General features: G+C 31.2%; 1 long non-coding RNA gene across 1 annotated transcript; it reads right to left on the minus strand.

Moving 5' to 3' along the window:
- Positions 1 to 8,955: 8,955 nt before the first annotated feature.
- Positions 8,956 to 11,432, minus strand: LOC145568414 (uncharacterized). The gene is made up of 3 exons (XR_014095828.1): positions 11,095 to 11,432; positions 10,505 to 10,587; positions 8,956 to 9,183 (listed from the first exon to the last, which is right to left on the minus strand). It is a non-coding gene; the product is annotated as an uncharacterized LOC145568414 (long non-coding RNA).
- Between the last annotated feature and the right edge of the window lie 2,156 nt (positions 11,433 to 13,588).

The following is a 13,588-nucleotide window of genomic DNA, read 5'->3' on the forward strand; positions in this document are numbered from 1 at the left end:
TTTTCAAAATCTTTTTATCCAAACTAATATATTTCGTTCCCTTTCTTTAAAAAAATATTCTTTTCACCAATTTTAAAAAATATTTAATTATAATATTTATTTCAATGATTGTTCTATGTACTTTTTATGAGGTTCTTTATATGGCTATATAATGTTCTTTATAAAAGAAAACTATTTTTATTCTCTAAAATTATTTCACCTAAAAATAACTTAAAATTTCGTTTTTAAATTTTAAATTTATAAATTTCATTTTCAAAATTTTAGTTTTCAATTTTATTTTATTTTATTTTATTTTTATTTATTTCGTTCATATTTTTCAACATATAGTTATAATATTCATTTTAGGGTTGGTATATATAAATTTTTTGTGATGTTCTATATGTGATTTGACAATGTTCACTATTAGAAAACATGATGTACTTTATAGTTGTTTGTAATGTACAATTATTTTTTAAAACTATATCTTTTTCCTTATGTCCATAATTGATAGTTTATTTTAAATGTCCATGTTCTTTGATTGTAATTGCAATGTAATTTTATCATCACATAATGTTCATTGCTTATTGTGAAATGTTCTTTGAATTTTGTCTTTGGATCATGGTAGGTATATATATAAGTTATGTTCATTACATAATACTATCATGTTCTTTAATACTATTACGGATGTTCTTTAGATTTGAAAAACAATCATTAATAGAGGAGATCTCAAAAGAATATCGTAATCAACCTTCACAATCCTGATTTAAAAAAATATATATACGTAGTTAGTGATAATAAATATTAAAATATATATATATATAGAATTAATAAATGATATATTATCTAAAAACATATTATAATATTTCAAAGAACATATAGAATAAATCAAAGAACATCGAAGCAAAGAACATAAAGGATAAAAATAATAAACAGTCATATAATTGTTCAATAATTATAATAACGAACATAAGTACAATTTATAAAGAACACCATCTTCAAGATTTGACAAAATATAAAGAACATAATCTTCAACCTTTGATAAATAAAATAAAAGAACATCATCGTCAACCTTTGTCATATGGATCTCAAATTCATAAATATCAAAATTGAAAAAAAAAATGATATTTTACAAATAATAGAGAAATATAATCAACCTAATAAGCAAAATCCTGAAATTAAAATCATGACAAATAAAATCAAATTACCTTTTCCAATCCATCGATTACAATATCCTCATAATTTGCTCAGTATTTTTCTCTCTACAAAATTCTTTATAAACTTTGTTCTCTCTTAATTCGAAATTGAAATATGGTGAAATTTAATTTTAAAAGTTATGTAAAAATGGAGGATATCACGTTGAATCCCTTGAATTGAGGAAGAGATTGAATTTATTTATTTTTTTAAATAACAAACTGACAGCTTACAAATGAAATGTTAAAAACGCATCATTTAACACTAGGTGTACCATGAGCATGGTACACCCTAGTGTATTATGCAATTTTCAAAACACTTTCAAGTTTTTTTGTTTTTCCATTTTTGGAAGGGGTTTTTTTCCAGTAATGGAGGAAGAACATATGAGTAGAAACTGGGAAACTTTGAATCAGTGGATTTTTCTTGAAACAACCCCTATTTACAACTTACCATGATATTTTTGTGAAAAACTTTCTTTTACATTATCAAACATATATATACCAGTAACTCTACTTTTATGATACGGTGAAAAGTTCTTGCATTTTTTTCAATGATTTCATAATTTCCGTTCTAAGATGTACTGAGTAATAACAAGTTACTTTCCCTCAACAAAATGCAGTTTTTAACAAAAAAACATCTTTTTGTTTCATATTTGTGGGGCTAGTATACTTGTTAGAAGGGGTAAAATAAAATCTATTTCTTCTTTAATACTTGTATTATTTTGTGTGAAAAATTTTCATCAGCAAGTGTTTTTAATTCATAAAATTTAGAAAGTTACAAATAAAAAAAAAAGGAGGTGGTTTTGTTGTTTTTGGGATGGATGATGTTTATGTTTATAATGATTAATTTTTCGTTTTTCCATTTTATGAAGGAAAAATGATTCGAAGATTGGAAAAACTAATCACAAGCGTCAAGCCACTTGAATCTTTCCCTACCTACAGTAATCAAAGAGTTAGTATAAAATTTATCTCACATTTTATTTTTTAATCTTTTTTATATATGATTATTGGGATCATATATTTCTACGGCCTATAGGTGCAGGTGTATTTACCCATTGTGGGAGAGTATGTTCCCAGGACTGTGGACTAGAGGAAATTTCGTTCACCTCCAACTTGTATGCAAAAGCCAGGACCTGGAGGTATTAAGACAACATTTTTCCAATTATTTTTAGATTGATTGTTTATACAAAGTGTGTGTGTCTATATATATATATATATATATATATATATACTACCTCCGTTTCTTATTATGTGCAACAAAGGGGTATTATTTGTGAGACATAAAATATTTAGGGCTGAGCAAAACTACCCGAAAAACCGAAAACCCGAAAAACCGATCCGTAACCGTTCCGAAAATTAGGGTACCCGATTCAATAACCATAACGGTTCGGGTACCCGTTCCGATAATTTGTTATCGGGTATGGTTATGGGTATCATTTTAAAATTAACGGTTACCCGATCCGATCCGATAAGCATTTTTTTTGCTTTTTTTCCCTACTTAAATCTATTAATATAAATCTAAATTTTTACTTTACTTCATAATCACTTTATTATATCAATGATTAGTAATATTATTAATAATTTAGTCAAGATCATATGGTATTGTTGTTAATTAGTTGTAAATTATATCATAATAACTACGTAATTAAGTATAATTATCATTATTGGATATCTTATTGGGTACCCGATAACCGATCCGAAAATCCGGGTACCCGAAGTCCGGGTACCCGAACTTATCGGTTCCGGTTATGGGTATCACTTTTAGTGATTTTGGTTATCGGGTACCCGAACCGTTAGTACTAACGGTACGGGTACCCGTCCCATGCTCACCCCTAAAAATATTCCTTTGTTGCACATAATAAGAAATGGAGGTAGTATATATATATATATATATATATATATATATATATATATATATATATATATATATACTTATTCAATGCAATTACATTAATTAGTTATGTCTGAGATACAAAAGAATAGAAAAAAAAAGGGAAGTAAATGAGAGGAATGATAAATACATCCCGATTATGAGCTTCGTAGTCCATAACAAGAAAAGTGAATACCATTTGAATTGGTGTGGACATCCCGTTATGGGCTATAACTCCTTATCAGGGATGTAGTTATACTTCCTCAAGTAAATAACATGCATGTACACAAGGGCGGAGCTAGGGGGGCAATGGCCTCCCCTTAGTTCCAAAATATCATTATCATTGCTTAACATAAGATAACATAATCTTGCATAGCTTAGCTGGTAAATGATTTTTAAGCAATTGGGAATTGGCATATACTCGGGTTCAAACGTTGTTGTCAGCCTTTTTTTAGAAAAATTTGGTTCCGCCCCTGCATGTACGTATTTAAAAAGTTATACAAAAAAGTAATGAGATGATAAATTGATAACGGGTGCTTTGATCACTTTAAGGGAGTGTTTGGTTAGGCTTTTTTTTCAATGGAATGAAATGGTATAACATCCATTTCAATGTTTGGTTAACCTTTTTGTGGTAGAATCTCATACCAAAGGTTTCTAACTCCATTCCAAACCCCTCAAATATCATACCTTCCTATCCCCTAAGATTCAATATCCATTCAACCCTACTATCAAACCCTAATATTTAGATTGAACCAAACAATTTAAGCTAGTATGGGGCTTTGTATCCATATCACCCTAATATGAATATCCATACTATTTAAATCCAGTTAATTGAACCAAACGGGCCCTAATAGAGTACTAATGTAATAAGATTCCATTAGAAATGTTCAAAAGCGGGCCTGGGCTGGGTTTGGGCCTGGGCGAAGTCTTAAAAATTTGTCTGATGGGCCTAGTAATGTTTGTCCAAGCCCTTTACCAAGGGCTCAATCTCTTGCCCTTACCCGCCCAAAAAAACAGGCCGAGTTTTTCCGCGGGCTAACGGGCCAAAAATCGCCTTTGAACACATAATTAAAATATTTAGATTATAAAACTATAAAATCAACTACAATAAGAAAATTTCAGATCAGAAAATTTCAGATGAAACGAACGCAGCTTTAGTCGTAGTACATAGTATAGGTATTCTTCCTTACTCCTTGTATGGGGAAAAAATTTAATTTTAATATTTTAAACGGGCTGGGTTGGGCCGGGTCGGATTAAATTTTGCTTGTCCATATTCGCCCATTTATATTAACGGGTTGGGCTTAGCCCGCCTTAAAATTTTATTCTTTTTGAAACTAGATGTCCAAGCCTGCGCTTTTTCCGGGCCGGACCGAACGGGCTTGGCGGGCCATCCCGTCCATGAACAGCTCTAGATTCCATGTATGGTGTCATGGTGTGTTTGGAAACAATCATTTGGATTTGGTCAAACTTAATGTTTGAGAGTTTAATTAAAGTTGCATGTTTGTACTTTGTACTCTATTTGCATGTTTTACTTTGATTCTTTATTGATTATTATTTTTTTGGGTGAATGATTGTAATACCCCGTATTTTTATACGTATTTTCCTAATTAATTAATTATTATTTTCTAAAAAGGGTATTTTAGTAATTTAACTTACTATTTAAATCTTGGAGCCAAAATGATATTTGAATTTTGGCGCCAAAAGTATTTTAAAAACAAATTATTATTTTGGATAAGATTTATTATCCATTTATCCTATTTTAAAAACCGGATTATTTATATATTTTGGATATTTTAATTAAGGCAAAAGCTATATTTTATTATTATTTTAAAAAGTCTGAAAATCCCATTTATTTGGCTAATAAATTTCGGATTTCCTTAAGAGAAAATCTGATTTTATTAGTTAAATTATTTGGTGAATATTTGGTATTTTATTATTTAATTATTTATTACAATAAATATTATTTACACAATTATTTTAATTCCTTAAAACTAGCAAAATAATTTCCTAAAGTACTAAATAGGAGGGCCGAAAATATGAGCTTAGGAAAGCTCAAAAATTTCGGCCATCCCATATTGATTTTGGGAAAAATATTTTTGGTAAATTGTATTTTTAATTATCTCCTTAAAATCTCCTATTTTCCTTAAATCTAATTCTCCATCTTTTTAGTATCCAATCATTATATTTTCTTGCAATCTATTTTTCTTAATTATTCCCCAAGTAATTCCAATTTCCTTAATATTTTTCATGACAATCATACCTTCCATATTCAATTATACACAATCTCTTCAATATCAAAACTTTCCTTAAATCTTTACTCACTTCTCCAAGTAATCCCTTAAACCCTACTTACCATAATTCTTCCCAAATTCTCTTACCATAATTCTTGCATGAGCTAGCCTATAAATACCCCTCCATACCTCTCACATTCTTCACACCAATTCTCTTCTTTTCTTCTCCTCTTTTTACACAAATCATCCCGTTTATCTTTGAAGCCAATTTTCGGGCACTTCTGGTTAGTTTTTGGGGTATTGCTGTTTCACAGAAGATTGTTCCTCTCAAAAAATCCTTGAGGTTAGGCTCAAGAATCACCCAATTCGGAGTTATATCGAAGGAGTTATAGCCTCTGCAAGTTCTGCCTATTCTTTCCAACGAAAATCCAATTCTTCTCTTTTCCTTGGTTTCTTATCTTTTCTCTTTCTCTTCTCTTATTCAATTATTATTATTATTATTATGGGGGATTTATAAAAATTATTATGAGTATTTTTAATTATATAAATTAGATTTTTAATGATGTTTATGAAAATTAATTTAAAAGGTTCATGTACATATAGTTGGGGGTTTTTAATTTCATTGTTGTGATTATTTGTTAACCTTATATTAATTAAGGTTATATGTATTTTTAGGGTGTTTTTGATCAAGCTACTTGAGAGTTCTTTTGAGGTGTTTTTGGCTAAGCAAGGATCAAGGTACGTTAGGTGGCTAGATACCTTGAAAGTGATCGATTTGAATGAGCATGTTTGAATGATTTTATGGTGATTGAATTAAATTGACTTGAATTATGGTTTATGAAATAAAAGTATGTTTAAAATATTGGTTTTAATAATTAAATTGGAGTATTGATTTTTATAACATGTTTTGATTAATTAATTTATTATTCATGTTTAAAAAGGATTGGTTTTGAAAGCTTGTTGGATTTATAAAAAAAAAAGGGAGTTTGAATTATTATTATTAAAGGTTGGAGTTATTGGATTTAAAGAGGATTTATTTAATCATTGAATTAAATTTATTATTTATGCTTTATAAGCATGTTAGTAATCCCACTATGCGGATTTGGTATTTTGATAAGGCCTTGGACTTTGTATGACCGGGTCTTTCCTCAAGAATAGCCTTGTAACATAAGGAGACTAGCTTGGGGGGTGTGCACACTTGGGAGAGGAATTGGTTAAATTGGCTTAATTGGTTTTAAAATAATTGGAATCGATTTTATTGATTATTGGGATTTGAATATTGAGAATTGGTTTTGAATCATGAGTTTGGAATTATTGGAATAATTATTGGAATTGATTTCAAAAGCATGTTTGCAAATAAATTGAATTTAATTATCTTGCACTTACCGTACTTAGCATATTTGCTAACCCGTACTTCTTATTTGTTTTGGTTCGCCCTGTTTACCGTAATGGTAAGCAGTGTTATTTCAGGTGGAGTGAATAAATTGATGCATTGGAGTCCTGGGATTTGGTTTCACTAAGTTAGGAATCGTGGTCTTTGTATCTATTTTTGAGTACTCATAACATTGGTTTCTATCTATAGTTATTATTAATAAAGAAGAGTTTTGAAGTTTCCGCTGCAAAGTATTGTTTTGTTAGTAAGTTGAGTAGCCTTGCGTAATCACGCGGCGGTAATACGCCTAAGTCTATCTCTACGGTATAATTATACGTATTATACTGGTATTTCCGTAGAGGGAGATTTGGGGGTGTTACAATGATCTTTGAATTTTACTTAGAAGAAATAGTTGCCAAAATTTGATACCAAAATCGTAGCACTAACATCATAAGTCAGCAAGCATTTGGAATTTTGGAGTATAGATTATTGTGGTATTTAAATTTGATTTGAAGTTGAATTTTAATAATTCTACGTTTAACCTGTATGATATGGGCTGAACCAAAATTCGTGTGATCTTATACTTGTGATAAGTTGATAACAACAATAGAAACAACTTTGGCTTGTAATACATAGTGATTAAATTTTGGAATTTCTCAAGTTCCCCAAACACAAGATTTGGAATTGAATTCAAACATTTGAAATTCTTCATTTGAATTCCTCATTTTCAAATGAACTTTAGGTTCCAAACGCAACCTTAACGAATTGAACATTATCATTTTATGATTTTATCCCATATACTTAGGGGTGGCAATTCGGGTCGGTGGGTCGGGTTCGGGTCAGATTTCGGGTCGATTTCGGGTTATGTTAAGAAACAATCAAAAATAGTGTAAAACTTAATATTATTACGAAATATGAAATTTTGGTCAAATCGGGTCGAATTCGGGTTATTCGGGTTCGGATCGGGTCGGGTTCGGTTTTCTCTCAGTAACTTCGGGTCGGGTTCGTTCGGGTTATCGGGTTGGGTCAGGGATTGCCAGCCCTACATATACTCATGCATTCATTCTTAAGGTTCGAGTTTGTGCCATTGCCTGCTATATGTCATTAGTATAGACATGAGTCAATTGATCCTAAAACAATATATCTATGTTTTGAAGTGCAATTATATAGAACTATTCAATTATAAAAAAAAATGATATTCTTTTTTATGTATGTAATCCATTTTGATTAGCTCTTATTAGATCAGAATTGGCTATTTGTGCAGTTCTGTATATGAACTATTTATATCTTAGTGATTTTGTTATTTGGTTTTGCAGGGGATTGTTGGAGTGCTGCTGTCATAAATAATTTAAGAAGCTAGATCTCTCCTATGAAACACTCATATATCAGAGTGATCATATGAACTCTCCCTGGCTTGGCGGACATGCTGAGTTCGGCTTGCAATTTTGCATGAAGAACGGGGTTTGTCGTCCTAGAACGGATGGAGATCCCTATCCTTCTTACGGGGATAGGGTTTCACTCTCGGGTTATATCAAAGTTAACCCGATGAATGAGGAGTTCTTGGTTAGGGCCACTGCCCAACAACCCGTTCTTGTCTCCATCTTTGCTGGTCCAAATTTTGATGAATACACTGGGGTGAGTAAATGAATAGACATGGAGCTTGTACATAATATTCTGTTTTATAATATGTTGTGTCATCTTGTCCTTGTTATCCTGCCTATAATATTCTGTGATCATATGCTGTGTTATCTTATCCTTGTTATCTTGCCTATAATATGCTGTGTTATCTTGGTGATCATATCTTGTTATTTTTGTTAATTAGGGATGTTCTTAACATATTATTAGAAGTATATCTTTGATTCATTAGGTGTATACAGTTGTCTAGACTTTTCTTTAGGGATTCCTTTCTTTGTAATTCTTGTATTTAAATAGCAGCAGTAATCGCTTGGAGGAGTTGTAACACAGACACAAGACAATAAAACACAACAGTTCAATCCATCCTGATCATTCTCTACAGGAATTAGGGAGAGAGATCAAACAACAAAATGAGAGGAAGAGAGATCGAGTGATTAGAGCCTATGATAAATTATTCTTTTAGCCACATATTTGATTAGAGAATAACAAACTGAGATTGAGTGATTAGAGAATAATAAACTCTGAAAGTTAGTTACAACAATCTTAACAAGCAGCACTGTAACGCCCCGATTTTTAATTGGCGTTACCGGACCGTACTTAATGCGTTATTCGCAGCGGAAATTAATTAGCCATAGATAAACCATTCTTTACTCATCATACGCAGCGGAATCAATCATATAGATAATCTCATAATCACCTGTGGATTATGGGCCCATAAATAAACATACTCCTTAATAAGAAAATTCAATAAATTATACAACTCCAGTCTTCCTTACAGTAATAAAATAACAGATCTGTCTCAGCTCTCGATGATTCATAATACATAAGCCTTGATTCCATAATCCCTCAACTATGTAAACTCCTTTAATCCTTTTGCCTTTGATGTTAGCTTCGTCATCATTATCCCTGTAATTATCCATAAAAATAGAAAACATAGAAAACACAGGAAAAATCCAAAAATGAGTGGAAAACTCAGTAACATTACTCTAGCTCGTAAAACCGTTTTTCTTTCAAAATCATTTGAGCACATATCTTATTCCTTATGCATTCATAGTTGTTCAGAAATAATATAATATCATTATTTTTAAAAGTTGAGTCGGCAAGGATCATTCCCTTTACATAAGATCATAGGTAAGCACAGGTTTTGGACATAACATAACTTTCATTCGTGTGGGATTAATTCCCCATTTCATTAACATACTTTCCTCCACCTATAACTCACTTATTTTCTATGTTCAGTTCATTTTCCATTGTCGACAAATGTAACCTCGTATCATATTAAATCATTTCTGAACAACTTTATACCTCATATAAATTCATAGCACATTGGCACAATTCATAATAATTCATTCGTAACACTTAATTGAATAAAATAATCATTAGCGTTAAACATTTAACAGGGGCATAACATAACAAATCACGTCCACATATCTTATAGATTAATAAAATAACTAGAAATACCTGTTATTCATAGCATTCTTATCACCTTGTATGATGGTAAGACAGCTTTATGAACGATCGTACATATCAGTATATCGTAAAACTCATTAATAGAGTATCCTTGTGAGTTCTCATAAGTCCTTTAACAAAATTCAGATATTCGTAATCTTTTTGGTGGACATGCTAGTCGCTGGACAGTATGACATGGCGGAACGTCTTCCGCGATGGGCCGGTGCCCATAACATAGAGCAGGTGCTCGACATAGTTGGGCTGGTGCCCCATGGGTACATGCATTGCATGACCGAAACATAACATATACTGCCAGACAGACTAGGACTATCACTTTCATTTATCATGTTGTGTATCTTTTAATAAGTTATTCGTAGATTATTAACATACTTTCGAGAGTTCCACAAATCAAGAAAACATTGTATACATGTAAAATCATTCATATAAATCATAAGACTGAAATACATCAATGAACATGTTGATCATCTCGCAAGTCATTTATACCAGAATATAAAAGATCATGTCATGTCATTTGCATATACCACGCTTTTAAATCATAACATGCCAAACATACCATACATGCATACGTATGATACAATAACATGTCATTAAAGTTACACACGTGCACTCATAATAACTAGATATAATTGTCACACATACAGGTCTAAACACATGCAGTAGCTAAACATAATAGTTGCAGATACGGAACTGAACACAATTGCTAAACATAATGGTTACACATACAGGGCTAGACATAATTGCTAGACATAATGATTACCTCATTCGATCATCTTTAATCATCTCACATAGCCTCATAATTATCATCCGAGCTCTATAACCTCCATCATTAGTTTCTCATTGCTATGACTCATTCGATCATACCCAGTAATAATAAATATTCATTAGTAACCTCTCAATTCAAAACCTTTGATAGAACAAGTATAAGCTTATTTTTAGAAACAAAACAAGTATTACCTCATTTTGAGTAAAATGAGCATTACTTTAAAAATAGATACTTCCACTATTCATATTAGTAGAAAATATTACTATAAAAACTTTAATTTAGAGAACTCTCAAATTGCTCTAGTATCAAAACTCATTTTTAGGAAGTTGAATGTACGAAGTACATAATCATCAATTCCTTGTGCTAAATAATATTAGAATATGAACAAACACTACACTTTTAAGAGTAAAATAAGAACAAACATAGAAGATATAGATAGCTAGCAAGCTACTACTATATTATAACATCATTTTCTAATCATCAAAATATATACTTAATCGTTTTCAAAGAAAGTAAGAGTTTTTATATCAAATACAAGATAAACTTATGTATACTCAAAATAAGAGCAAATAAAGTAAGCTCACTTTGGTTTCAATGTGTACTGAGTAGTCTCAAAGATTATTCTCGGCTTCACCAAACATGCCACGAATGGAGGAAGAAGAAGAGTGCGTGGCTGCGGTGCGTGAGCTTAGTTGACGGTAAGAAGAGGGGTGGCACGCCTCAAACAAGGAGGGGTGGCGATGGTTGTGAGGTGGTGGCAGTGATGTTTCTTTTTGGTGGGAAATTAGTATGCTAAAGCTTGTAAGGGAAAGAAGAATGAAGATAAAGATTAGGCAAGTCACTTGCTAACTACAATCTCATTGTAGTGGAGTAACGTGGGAATTGGATGAAGCCAAAAACTTGGTCTTATCCCAAGACCCAAGCTAATGCTTAGCCGTGAAGGAAGAAATAAGAAGAGGTGGGTTTTGTCTTTTATGGTGAGCAAGATTAATTCTTATCATTTGCAAAGTGATAAGCTTAGGAATTACATAACAAATGAAAGAATAGCAAATTCCATCTCCATCTCATAAACGTGGAGGTGGTGAAGAAATAAGAGGTGATGTTTGTCCTTTTGTGAGTAAGGGTATTTTGGTCATTTCATTCTCTCGGGTAAACTACAGATTTTGATATAAATCTGTAAATACATAGTGGAACATGAAAAATATTACTTAGACTGAAATACATTTTAAATAAAATTACTTTCGTTCGTAAAATTAGCTTCTGGAATAATATAATCTTAAAATAAAATTAGGACAAAAACATTCGTTCTTCGTTAAATAGAGATTAAAAATAAATTAAGCTTATAATAAAGATTAGAGTATAATAAATCATGTTTTAAAATCCCGGATATTACAAGCACATGTATTTCACTTGACTCACTAATACATTGTGATGGCAGGGTATTTTTATGGGTGATAAGCCTGAATCAAAGGGTGAATATCACTTGTTGAATTGTATCGGGTATACAGACGATTATTTCTTGCTCCTGAACACTTGGGGTGAGGATTGGGGAGAAGGAGGAACTATGAGGATTAAAAGGGTGTCCAATGAATATGATATTAATGATATTTATCAACATTGTCACATACCCTACCTGGACAACCATCTAACAGAGTTCAATGAGCTATTGGTAACTACTTTTTTATTTTGTAATTTTTTTTTCATTAAGTCATTACATTTTATTATTTTAATATATGTTCTTATCATTTTCTTGATTTCAGATTTGGTTTGGCATGGGATTTTCCCATTATCATCTAGGATGTTTTTGCCCTACCAATTTTACCTGTGTGATGAATCATCAAGATCTTTTCCGTAAAGAATACTTGAGGTATAGTTTCAACAACAACAACAAAAGTGCAAAAAAAAAAAATAGTATTTTTTATTTACCTAATATATATTTCTTATTTGATTTTGCAGAGAGGTGGACTTTAAAGAAAATTTGGCAAGGTTTATAAAGGAACGGCTATTTCCCACTCCTTGAATGCTTTCTTGGAGTTAAAGAGTTCACTATGTCAGGTAATTATCTGTATGGGACATAAATTTCTATGTGTAGAATGAATATCAAGTATTGGGTTGGGTTATATTGTTGGTATTTGATGGGATCTTGCTTTCTTTGCAATTCTTCTGGTTTAAAACTAAAAGAGCTTGTCCCCTTAGGTCTCTAGTGGTTGGGCCCCTTCCCCAAGGCCATGATGGGCTTGCTGTTAGGAAAATGGGACCTCTCCTCCACGGTAGAGGTCTCTTCCCTTCCCCATGTTGTCCTTTCTATGCAACAGTTAGGGAAGACCAATAACACTTGTGTTAGAGCTAAGGAGTTATGACTTTATTTTAATATGGATTTGGATTGTGATTGCTTCCTAGATTGGATCTTCAGGAACTTAAATGATTCTTCCTCCTACAAAGGGATCCCTGGAGTACTTTGTTCCCATATGGAGATGAAGAAATGAGTGGGTCTTTAAGTGTGTGAATATGAAAAGGCAAGAGGCTATCAAAACCTTTTAAACATGAATAATAATTTTAATTATTTAAAACATGATATAAAATCAATACTCCAATTTATTTATCAAAACCAATTTATTTAAACATACTTTTATTTCATAAATCATAATTCAATTCAATTCAATCATCATAAAATCATTCAAACATGCTTATTCAAACCGATCACTTTCAAGGTATCTAGCCACCTAACGTACCTTGATCCTTGCTTAGCAAAAACACACTAAAGGAACCTCAAGAATCTTGATCGAACACACCCTACAAATAAATATAACCTTAATCAATATAAGGTTAACAAATAATCACAATAATTAAATTAAAACCCCCCAACTATATGTACATGAACCTTTTAAAGTAATTTTCATAAACATCATTAAAAATATGATTTTATATAATTAAAACTACTCATAATAATTTTTTATAAATCCCCCATAATAATAATAATAATAATAATAATAATAATAATAATAATAATAATAATAATAATAATAATAATTGAATAAGAGAAGAGAAGAAGAAAATATAAGGAACCAAGGAAAAAAG

This window comes from Chenopodium album, chromosome 11, assembly GCF_948465745.1.
Source record: "Chenopodium album chromosome 11, dcCheAlbu1.1, whole genome shotgun sequence".
Lineage (NCBI taxonomy): Eukaryota > Viridiplantae > Streptophyta > Magnoliopsida > Caryophyllales > Amaranthaceae > Chenopodium > Chenopodium album.